The 10,302-nt window shown below is 51.7% G+C and overlaps 1 protein-coding gene across 1 annotated transcript in view; it reads left to right on the top strand.

Moving 5' to 3' along the window:
* The window catches only part of DPEP1 (dipeptidase 1), a 38,695-nt gene that overhangs the window by 5,359 nt on the left and 23,034 nt on the right, over positions 1 to 10,302 (top strand). The gene's annotated exons all lie outside the window — the stretch shown is intronic.

Here is a 10,302-nt window from a genome sequence, read left to right as displayed (position 1 = left end):
TGGGGGCTGCACGTCCGCACGGGGGTGGGGGGCGTGGGGGGCTGCACGTCCGCACGGGGGTGGGGTGGGGGGACTTTCAGGCCTGGGGACACCTGGAAGAAGCAGGGACAGGGCAGAGTCGAAGTCCCACTTCCCTTGGGGGGGGCAGAGGGAGGGCCACCTCGGGAGCACCAGCTCTGCTGACCTCAGGTCCCCTCTGAGGCAGGACCACCCCCACCTTGCAGATGGATACTGGGCATGCGCTGTGCTGAGTCCTCAGCGAGCACTGGATGAACGAATGCGAATGTGCCCCCCCCGAGGGCCATGCCTGAGCCCTCCTCAGCATTGGGGAGTGTCTGACCCCACAAGGCCCTACCCCTCATCTCATGCTCCAGGAGTCCCCATCCAGCTTGGTCCAAACTAAGCACTGAGTGACATCGACTCTGGCCACAGGAGGCCCCGCCCTGACCCTGTGGGCCCTTTCTGCCCATCCCCTGCTCCCAGGTAGGCTGCAGGGCTGCTCCTGTCCCTCCCGGCCAGGGCTGGAGAAGGTGTCTCTAGTCTAGTGTTTGCACACCTCATGTTCTCAGGGATGTTCCGGTCAACACTGAGTGTTGTGAGCAGGGCACCAGGGCCGTCACCACTCGGCCATCAGCCCACACAGCTTGGTCTGGCCAGCTCCATGTAGCTTCTGGCGAGACACAGAAGGAGGCTGGTGTGGCCTGCCCGAGCGCGACGGGGAGGTCAAAGAGCGGCTTCCATAAAGCAGCTGAGGACAAAGAGGCCCCACGCGCGCAGCCCCCTACGCGCCGCCCCCCCCGTGCGGACGTGCAGCCCCCACCCACCCCCGTGCGGACGTGCAGGCCCCCACGCCCCCCACCCCCGTGCGGACGTGCAGCCCCCACCCACCCCCGTGCGGACGTGCAGCCCCCCCACGCCCCCCCACCCCCGTGCGGGCGTGCAGCCCCCACCCCACCCCTGTGCGGACGTGCAGCCCCCCCACGCCCCCCACCCCCGTGCGGACGTGCAGCCCCCACGCCCCCCACCCCCGTGCGGACGTGCAGCCCCCACCCACCCCCGTGCGGACGTGCAGCCCCCTACGCCCCCCACCCCCGTGCGGGCGTGCAGCCCTCCACGCCCCCCATCCCCATGCGGACGTGCAGCCCCCACCCAACCCCGTGCGGACGTGCAGCCCCCCACGCTCCCCACCCCCATGCGGACGTGCAGCCCCCACCCCACCCCCGTGCGGACGTGCAGCCCCCCACGCCCCCCACCCCCGTGCGGACGTGCAGCCCCCACCCAACCCCGTGCGGACGTGCAGCCCCCCACGCCCCCCACCCCCGTGCGGACGTGCAGCCCCCACCCCACCCCCGTGCGGACGTGCAGCCCCCCACCCCCGTGCGGACGTGCACACACGCCCCCAGCCGAGGCCTGGCGGCTCTGGCTCTGGGCTTTGAGTCCTCAGAACCTGGCTGCAAGGCCCCGCTCAGGACACGCAGGCCCCCCCCCTCCAGCTGTGCTTACTGGGCCAAATGGCTTAATTTCTCTGAGCTCCTTCCCCTTCTGGGAAATGGTGCTCACAGGAGGCCGACCTGGGAGGGGAGGTTGGGGCGGGGATTTGGGGGGACTCAGTGCAGCGCAGCTGGAGCCAAGCGGGGTGAGGCTGGGACACTGGAGGCCTCCGTGCACGGGGTTCCGCGGTCGCTGTGGGCCTTAATGGGAGGAAGAGGGTCCGTGCCAGGCAAGGGTCCCAGGTGCCCTTGCACCTGTGAGCCAACCTGCAGGGCAGCCAGGGAGCGGAGACAGCTCAGAAGGCTGTCAGTAGGAGAACGGAGCCATGAGTTGTGGAAAATCCACACAGTGCCGCTCTAGGAGCAGTTAGAGAACCCTGAGACCCTTAGTAAGACTGGGCAAAGAAGGCGGACATGAGGCAATTCCTACTGTGTGTGGTGCATTTACATGAAGTTCAGGGACGGGGGGTATGAGTGCTGGGAGCACGGGAACGACACGTCTTGTTCTGGGCAGTGTGTGTATATTTGTGTATGGAGGTTACATGTAAGGGGCGAGGTGCCTCTCCCTGACGGCCACGGCCTGACCCTGGGTGCCTGGCGGCCCCACCCCACCCCTCCAAGGCCCTGTCGGCCAGGTCACTGGACCCGCAGAGCCTGGACGGGAATCTATACTTCAGTTGTCCCCTGGGAACTTGGGGGAAAAGCCAGCGGTGGGTGCATTCCTGGCGATTCCAGGATGCCCTCCCGCCCGAAGCTTTGTGACAGCTCCCGGAGGCCTGGGGCCCCTGTGGGGACATCCTGGCCAGTCCTGGGCCCACCCTGACGGTCGGCGGAAGACCAGGGCCACGGTAGCTCCTGTCTCTTGTGGCCCCTCATGCAGACAGCCGTGTCAGCACGAGGGGCGCACCCCTGGCAGCGTTCCGACCCTGGGTTTGTGGGGTGTTGATTATAGCCTCTCGGGGCCTTAGCCCTTCATTCTGGGAGAGGCTGTGGGGCAGCGACGCGCTCTTGGCTCTGCTCCATTTCCTCCTGATGGGCACACTGGTGGTGACTCCCGCCTCCCTGCACCCCCGTTCCCTGTCTGTGGGGCGAGTGTGCTACCCCTGCGCTCCCCAGCGTTGATAAGATCGTGTGCTCTGAGCCTCTGGGCCAGGAGCTGGTGCACAGCAGCCAGCCCCCCAGCCCCACGGCTCCTCCAGGCTGATGCTGTATGTCGGCCCCACGGCTTACAGGGGACGGTGTCACAGCGCTGTTTAAGGCCCCCGTGTGGGGGGCTTCACGTGGCAGCCTGAGGACACTCGCGCCCTCGTCCCCCACTCACCTGCAGCAACAGCACCAGGAGGTGATGAGCGGAAGGACCCGGAAACTGCCCCGACATGGTAAGTTACATCTGCTCAAGTATCGTATTGAAATGTAAAGAGTCCACAAATGGGCTTTGGTCTGACACCCTGTTTGCTCGCACCAGACACTCCCCGCCCCACTCTGCTCCAGGGATGGACTCAGGAGCCCAGTCAACACTCCCTGGAGTACTGCCCTTGGGAAGGGGCCTGTTCTCGTAACAGCAGGGGCTGCCGAATGGTCTCCGCGGTGAGTCACCACCAGCATCGCCTCACGGAACGGCCTCCGCCGTGTGCGGCGAGAACATTTAAGATCGACTCTCTCAGCGGCTTTCCGGGGGTGCATGCAGCTCTTTACCCAGAGGTGGGACTGCTGGATCTTATGGTATTTCTGTGTATTTCTCGAGGCCCCTCCATACTGTTTTCCAGAATGGCTGCACCAGTTTGCACTCCCACCAACAATGCACAAGGGTCCCCTTTCTCCACATCCTCAAAACACTCATTATTTCTACTTTTTTTAGGATGATGACCATCCTAATAGGTGTGAGATGGAACCTCACTGGTTTTGATTTGCACTTCCCTGTTGTCTGGTGATGTTGAGCATCTTTTCATGTACCTGTGGGCCTTTCATAGATCTTCTTTGGAGGAATTTCCATCCAGATCCTTTGTCCATTTTTAAATTGCATTATTTGTTTTTTTGCCATTTAGTTGTATGAGTTCTTTATATATTTTGTATACTAGCCCCTCATCAGATAGATGGTTTGCAAATATTTTTTCCCCTTTTGTATGTTGTTTTTTAATTTTGTTAATTGTTTCTTTCACTGTGCAGAAGCTTTTTAGTTGGATGTGGTCCCACTGTTTATTTTTGCTTTTATTGCCTGGGCTTTTGATGTCAGATCCAAAAAATTGTTGCCAAGACTGATGTCAAGGAGATTTTCTCCTCCATTTTCTTCTATGAATTCTTTGGTTTCAGGTCTTACCAGTCTTTAATCCATTTTGAGTTAATTTTTGTGAGCAGTGTTAGTTGGGTTCCAGTTTCATTCTTCTGCATGTGGCTATCCAGTGTTCCCAAGACCATTTAGGCAAGAGTTTGTCTGTCCCCATTATGCTCCCTCGTCAAATATTGACTGTATATACATCGGTTTATTTCTGGGCTCTTAATTCTGTTGCATTCATCTATGTGTCTGTTTTCATGCCGATATCAGACAGTTTGATGACTAGAGCTTTGTAGTACAGTTTGAAATCAGGACGTGTGGTGCCTCCAGCTTTGTTTTTCCTTCTCAGGGTTGCTGTGGTTATTCAGGACTTTCCTGGTTCCATATGATTTCATTTATTTATTTTTAAGATTTTATTTATTTATTTGTCAGAGAGAGAGAGAGCACAAGCAGGGGGAACGGCAGGCAGGGGGAGAAGCAGGCTCCCTACCAAGCAAGGAGCTTGATGTACTCCTTGGACCAGGACCCCGAGATCATGACTTGAGCTGAAGGCAGATGCTTAACGACTGAGCCACCCAGGCATCCCAAATTTTATTTATTTATTTTTAAAGATTTTATTTATTTATTTATTTGACAGAGCACAAGCAGGGGCAGAGGGAGAGGGAGAAGCAGGCTCCCCACTGAGCAGGGAGCCCGATTTGGGACTTGATCCCAGGACCCCGAGATCATGACCCAAGCCAAAGGCAGATGCTTCATCAACTGAGCCACCCAGGGCACAGCTCCATATGAATTTTAGGATTGCTTTTTCTATGTTTGTGAAAAACGTCTTTGGGGTTTTGATGGGAATTGCATTGAACCTGTAGATGGCTTGTGTAGGATGGACATCTGAACAGTATTACTTCTTCTAAACCATGAACGTGGGATGTATTTCCATTTCTCTGTGTCTTCTATTACTTTCATCAACATCTCATAGTTTTCAGTGGTAACATGGCACTCAGAGATACCACCCCTAGTTCCCAGAACTTGTGAATGAAGGTAGTACATTACCTGCCGCAAAGAGATCCAGGTGGGCCCAATCAAATCATGCAAGCCCTTAAGAGAAAACTCAGTAGGAGGTGGAAGGAGCTGAGTGAGATGCAAAGCAGGAGAAGGAATCCACACATGGTTCCTGGCTTGAACATGAAGGAGCAAAGTGACAAGGATTCTGATGGCTTTGGGGAGTGGAAGGCTCCCGGCCAATAGCCAATAAAGAAATGGGACCTCACCCCACAACCACAGGGAGCTGAACTCTGCAAATAACCTGAGTGCTCCTGGAAGTGGATTCTTCCCTAGACCCTTGATTTTCATCTGTGAAACCTGGAGTAGGACCCATCTCCAGAACTGTGACAGATAAAGTGCTGTTTTCAGTCTCTACAAGTGTGGTCATTTGTGATGGCAGCTGTAGAAAACGAATGCATGTATCTTCACAATCATTTTGATTTTTTTTTTAAAGTAGCCTAAAGCAGGGCTTGAACTCACAGCCCTAAGATTAAGACGTGAGCTGAGATCAAGAGTCCAACACTTAACCGACTGAGTCACCCAGGCGCCCCACAATCATTTTGATTTTTAATTCCTATGAATTTATTACCTATTCAAAACAACAACAAAAAATCAAACACAAAAATCAAAATTAAGGAAGGAATCCCTGTTCAGGGCTGGTAGACCCCCCATGAGCTGCCCCTCTAGGACCCAGCCTAGCACTGGGATCTCCATTTACTAGCTGGGACCACTTGGGCAAATCACTCAGCCTGCTCCATAGTGACTTCATTATCTGGCGGGAATGGGCCACTCCTCCAGGGGCCTTGCAGGTCATGCAAACGTTAAGGAGATGATGGGGTTGTCATGCTTACAGCAGGTCCCAGGATGAAATGTGTACTCTGTTGGCTACAGAAGAAAGTAAAATCAAATAAAGTATGGCCAATAGCATCTGGGGACTAATAATAACTCGTCACATTATGTCTTCAGCTCTGAGGGCCCCTGAATGTTCTGCAGTTGGGTTATGGGAGGTTCTGGTTCTTTCTAGCAACCCTGCACCCACCACAGACTGGGAGGGCATCTTCCACTCCCCAGAACAGAGCCCAGCCAGCCAGATGGGAGGCTCTTGCTGGCAATGAGCCGAACATACATTGGCTTCCAGCCTGGATGAAGGGGGCAGGGCTATTTTACAATTAATATACTAATTTAGTATTAATTAAAATATAACTGGGATGGTAGCAGTTTTAGATCAATATTTGCTCTGAACACTTTGAAGAGGCTATTCCATTGTCCCTGGATTCCATTGTTGTGGTTGAGAAGTCTGCTGTCAGCCTAATTATTCCTTTACAAACATGTCTCTGGATCTGTGGATTTGTGTCTTGCATCTCCCTGGGACATTCTCAGGGATTATGTCTTCAAAATTTTGCCTTTCTTCTATTCTATTATTTTCTTCTGGGACTCCTACTAAGTGGATGTTAGACCTCAATCTAGCCTTTAATTTTCCTCCTTTAAAAAAAAAAAATTATCTATTGAGAGAGAGAGAGCATGAGTAGGGAGGACAGGCAAAGGCAGAGAGAGAAGCAGACTCCCCGCTGAGCAGGGAGTCTGATGCGGGACTTGATCCCAGGACCCTGGGATCATGACCTGAGCTGAAGGCAGATGCTTAACTGACTGAGCCACCCAGGCACTCTAGCCTTTGATTTTCTTAACTTCTTCATAGTTTAGATCTCCTTTTGATGTCCATAGCTACTGCTCATAACAACCCATATTATTTATGTCTCACGTTTGAGGGTCTTGGATGGGCTCACTCACATACATCCATCACTGGGCATTCAGGTTGCTTCCATATTGTAGTTATTGTGAATAATGCTGCTATGAATATAGATGTACAAATATCTCTTTGAGACCCTGCTTTAAAGCCTTTTGGGTATATACCCAGAAGTGGAATTTCTGGGTCATGTGGTAGTTCTATTTTTAATTTTTTGAGGAACTTCCATAGTTTTTCACAGCAGCTACACCGTTTTACCTTCCTACCAGTAGTGCACAGGATTCCAATTTCTCCACATCCTCACCAACATTTGTTGTTTTCTGCTTTTTTGATAGTAGCCATCCTTACGGGTATGAGGTGGTGTCTTATTGTGGTTGTGATATGCGTTTCCCTAATGACTACTGATATTGAATATCTTTTCATGTGCTTATTGGCCATTTGTATACTTTATTTGGAGAAATGTCTATTCAGGTCCTTTGCCCATTTTTTAATCAGGTTGCTTTTTATTTTTTTTTTTTTTACGTTTTGTTGTTATTGTTGAGTCTTAGGGGTTCTCTATATATGTTGGATATTAATCTCTTATCAGATATGTGATTTGCAAATATTTTCTCCTCTTCTGGAGGTTGCCTTTTTTACCCTGTTGTTAGTGTCTTTAATGCACAACATTCTTAAATTTTCATGAGTCCAGTTTTTCTATTTATGCCTATGTCTGTGGTGTCATATCCAGAAATCATTGCCAAATCTAATGTTGTGAAACTTGCCCTATGTTTTTTTCTAAGAGTTTTATAGTCTTAGGTTTTATATTTAGGTCTTCAGTCCACTTTGAGTTAATCTTTGTATATGGTGTTTGGAAAGGATCCAATTCCATTCTGTTGCATGTGACTCTTTAATCTTCCCAGCACCATTTGTTGAAAAGACTGTCCTTTCCCCCATTGAATGGTCTTGGCACCTTCGACCAAGTGATTTGGCCACATGTGTGAGGATTTATTTCGGGGTTCTCAATTCTCTTCCTTTGGCCTATGCGTCTGTCTTTATAAGTAAGTTTTGAAGTCAAGAGGTGTGTTTTTTCTCCTTTCACAAGATTGTTTTGGCTATTTGGGTCCCTCACGATTCCATATGAATTTTAGGATGGATTTTTTTATTCTGCAAAAAAAAAATGTCATTGGGATCTTGGTAGGGATTGCACTGAATCTGTATATCACTTTGGGTAGGGCATTGCTCACATTGAACAAATTATGTCTTGCAATCCATGAGCGTGGGATGAATTTCTAGTGATTTATGTCTTTTTAAAATTTTTTCAGCAATGTTTTGTAGTTTTCATTGTACAACTCTTTCACCACCTTGGTTAAGTGAATTCGTAAGTATTTTTTATGCTATTGTAAATAAAATTATTTTTGTAATTTCCTTTTCAGATTTTTCCTTGTTAGTGCATAGAAATACAACTGATTTTTGTGCATTGATGTTGTTTCCTGCTACTTTGCTGAATTCATTTATTAGTTCTAACAGCCAGAAATACCTTTTCTCAACTTCCACTTGCCAGATCCAAGGGTTAAATTTTATCCCGTGTCCTCAATTACTGCAAAGTGGAGTGCAGTAGATCCATTCTCCTGCTTGTCAAAATGCTTTCCTCATCTGTGTCCAGCTCCCTGACCTCCCCTGACTCTCCCCTGGTGTTCTGGCTTTCTGCCTCTATCTGTTTGCCTACCTCTCCTCTGCCCACTTCCCTGGCATTGGAATCTTTGACTCTCTTTAGCTTTCTGGCACCGTGCCCTTGGCAACACCCATACTGTGATCTATGGTAAGAAAAGCCCCTCTCGGGCGCCTGGGTGGCTCAGTTGGTTAAGTGACTGACTTCGGCTCAGGTCATGATCCCGGAGTCCCGGGATCGAGTCCCGCATCGGGCTCCCTGCTCAGCGGGGAGTCTGCTTCTCCCTCTCCCTTTATTTATAAATAAATAAATAAATAAAATCTAAAAAAAAAAAGAAAGAAAGAAAAGCCCCTCTCATGTTGCGGCCTGGTCCTTTGCTAAGTGCTGTGCGTACTATCTCAGTTAGTCCATTCCTCAAACCCTGGGAAGAATGTGTTCTTGGAGCTATTTTCCAGAGAGGAAACTGACTCAGTAGGGTTAAAGTTCTTGTCCAGGCTCTCATAGCTCGTAGATGTTAAAGCTGAGGTTTGAACCCAGGCCTGGGTGACTCACAAGCTGTTTTCACAATCACTCTGGGTTACTGCCTCTGAGCTCCAGCTCAGATGGCCACGTCTCGGCAGGGAGCCCAATGTGGGGCTCGATCCAGGGACTCCAGGATCATGACCTGAGCCGAAGGCAGTCGCTTCACCAACTGAGCCACCCGGGCGCCCTCACAAGCTGTTTTCACAATCACTCTGGGTTACTGCCTCTGAGCTCCAGCTCAGATGGCCACGTTTCTCACTGTGCCCATCCGACTGCCCAATGGATGCATGTGTGTAGGCACTTCAAACTGATCTCCCAATCTGGTCCGTAACAAAAATGATACAATACTTTGGGTTTTGCCTTCTACCCAGGCTTCAAAATTGTGAATATTCAAGTCTTTTGATGTCTTTCACTGCACCCTCCCTCTTGTTCCTGAGACCACCTAGAGAGTTGCCCCAGAGCTGTCTCTGCACCTCCACCATTGCCAAGTCACCCCCTGGCCCCTCACTCATCTCCCACTGCTGGTCTCTCCTCAAACTGCTTAGGCTGCAAAGTGTGAGGTAACAAATCCACGGGCCTTAGGATGTGGACCATTCCCCCAGCCGCAGAGAGGAGAGGGGAGAGAGGCTGGGGATGGGCTGCTCTGCGAGAGCAGGGTCAGAAGCACCCCAAGAGCCCGGGGGTGCCCACAGCAAGAATGCTGTTGGTTTCCGAGCAGAGGCAGAGGTGGGGTTGACCTGGAAGGGGGGTACTCTCAGACCAGCATCTCCCTCCAAAGTTTGCTGACTTCCTTTTCAGAGTAGCAGTTTCCCTTTCATGACCTGGGGAGGTAAAGAGCTCCGTGAGGCCGCAGTGGGTGTGGGGGGCCCCTGCAGTGGATGTCCTCACAGCTGTCCTGGCTGGGGCCGGCTGAGTGCCCAGGCTCCTTCCCAGCCTTTGGAGGGTGCTGTCAGCTTCCATCTGCAGACGGGGAGCTATGGCTGGAGTCAAAGCCAGCTCCATGCTTCTTTGTGCCCACCCATCAGGATTCTGGGAAGCCCCAGAAAAGGGGGATAACCTGCTAGCACCTCGCTCCAAAATTCTGTGCTGTGATTTGGTTAACATCTGAACAAGCTGTGAGGTGCCAGGGACACCAGCCGCGTGCCTACAACTCAGGCAGGCCTTGGGTGGAAGACGGAAGCTTGGTCTGAGACAGGAGCTTCACCTGGTGTGGGGCTCAGCTGTGCCATCCCTCGAGGTCTCGGGCAATAGCCCCTTCAGGCAGATGCTGTTAGGGCCACCATTTCAAAGGTAGAGATGGAGGCAGAAAGCAGGTAACTGCTGCCCCAATCCGTGAGGCCACCCCAGGAGAACCAGGCAGCAGGCAAGGAGAGAGCCGACTGGCTAAGGATATAGCATGTGCCAAGGTCCTGAGGCAGGGGGAGAAAGTCTATTCAAGGACCTAAGAACAGGCCAGTAGGGGTGGTGGCTCTGGGATGAGGGCCATCCTTCTATAGTCTGTGGTGGGGTCTGAATTACAAGGGACATGGGTCAGTGCCCTCAGAGGGCAAGAGGGTCTCTTCTGCCAAGGCCAAGAAGGAGAAGTGGG

Source organism: Mirounga angustirostris, unplaced genomic scaffold (genome assembly GCF_029215605.1).
Source record: "Mirounga angustirostris isolate CCGP_5_RB_7025 unplaced genomic scaffold, mMirAng1.0.hap1 SCAF_16, whole genome shotgun sequence".
In the NCBI taxonomy this organism is placed as follows: domain Eukaryota; kingdom Metazoa; phylum Chordata; class Mammalia; order Carnivora; family Phocidae; genus Mirounga; species Mirounga angustirostris.
This window is presented reverse-complemented; position numbering and strand designations above follow the sequence as displayed.